This window comes from Tupaia chinensis, unplaced genomic scaffold (genome assembly GCF_000334495.1).
Source record: "Tupaia chinensis unplaced genomic scaffold, TupChi_1.0 Scaffold143624_1, whole genome shotgun sequence".
Taxonomy (NCBI): domain Eukaryota; kingdom Metazoa; phylum Chordata; class Mammalia; order Scandentia; family Tupaiidae; genus Tupaia; species Tupaia belangeri.
The window spans coordinates 601,250-602,634 of record NW_006203472.1 but is presented as its reverse complement, the minus strand read 5'-3'; the positions used below and the strand labels follow the sequence as shown (position 1 = coordinate 602,634).

The following is a 1,385-nucleotide window of genomic DNA, read 5'->3' as shown; positions in this document are numbered from 1 at the left end:
GTGTAATGGTGATGTTGCTGGACTCCCACGTAGTCGACCGCGGTTCACATCCCAGACCCGGTAGCTTAAACTCACGCCGGGCGCGTGTGCGTGCGTGCCCAAGATCCCGAGAGGAGAATGGAGGGGAAGGGATTGCGGCGTGACCATCCCCTGGGGGGGTGATTTCTCGCTTTCTATCTCTATGTCTCTCTCTGTCTGTCTGGCGAGCATACGCGCCCTATAGCAAAAACCTCTAAAAAAAAAAAAAAGAGAAGAAGAGAGCTCCCAAGCAGGGAGGGCATGAATGGGTTGCTGAAGAGAAGCTGGAGGCGAAGTTTTTTTTAATTAAATATTTTATTTAACTTTATTTATTTGTTTGTTTGTTTTTTAATTTGACCACAGAGGGACAGTGAGAAAGCAAGCTACTAGGTCCGGGACTCGAACCATGTCGGCCATGTTGGAGTCCAGCACCTTAACCACCATGCCATCTGCCAGCCCCAAGAAGTCATACATTTTTTTTTAAAGAACTATTTATTTTATTTATTATTATTTTTTAAATTTGACCAGAGAAAGAGAGAAAGGGAAAGTGAGAAAGGAAGCCACCAGGTCCAGGGCTAGAACCATGGTCAGCCATGTGAGTCCAGAGACTTGACCACCACGCCACCTGCCAGCCCCATGTCACACATTCGTGAGAGATGTGGAAAAGGGGTGTATGTTTTACATTGACCGGACCATAGAGGAAAATACTTTATTAAAGAGAATCACTGTGGCTTCCTTTCGAGGCCCTTACCCCTCCCACCGTAAGTGGGGTCTAACTCCTATCTCACTGCAGAGAAGGAAGTGATTTCTCATTTGCCCTCTCTGTGTCCTCTCCAGCGAGTGCACGCACTCCATGGTCAAAACAAAACAAAAACACCACCTGCTGGCCCAGTGCCTCTCTCTTTTTCAGGGAGAGGTTTTTGCTATAGGGTGAGTGCACTCGCCAGAGAGACAGAAAGTGAGAAATCACCCCCCCAGGGGGATGGCCACACCGCAGTCCCTTCTCTTCCATTCTCCTCTCAGGATCTTGGGCACGCGCTCACATGCGCCCGGTGTGAGTTTAAGCCACTGGGTCCGGGACTCAAAACTATGGTCATTCTACATATGGAGAGGGAGAGCACATTTTGTTCATCCCTTCTCCTTCCAGCAAGTGGCACGGCGGCGTTCTGCTGATGGTGCTGGGTCATCTCCACCATTTGGGCCACTGCGAGTAATGTCGCCTGCGTTTGGCGTGGCTGCGTTACTGCTTGTGGACATGCCCTAGGAGTGGAGCTCCTGGGTCCCATGGTGTGGCTGTCTGGCTGGCAAGGGAGTTCCTACTCAGTGGATGACTGCCGCCCCCAGCATGGCGGGAGGCGGCACACCGT

The 1,385-nt window shown here is 50.8% G+C and overlaps 1 protein-coding gene across 1 annotated transcript in view; it reads left to right on the top strand.

Moving 5' to 3' along the window:
* TALDO1 (transaldolase 1) overlaps positions 1-1,385 on the top strand; it is a gene marked incomplete at its 5' end in the record, with an annotated part of 10,561 nt that overhangs the window by 7,120 nt on the left and 2,056 nt on the right.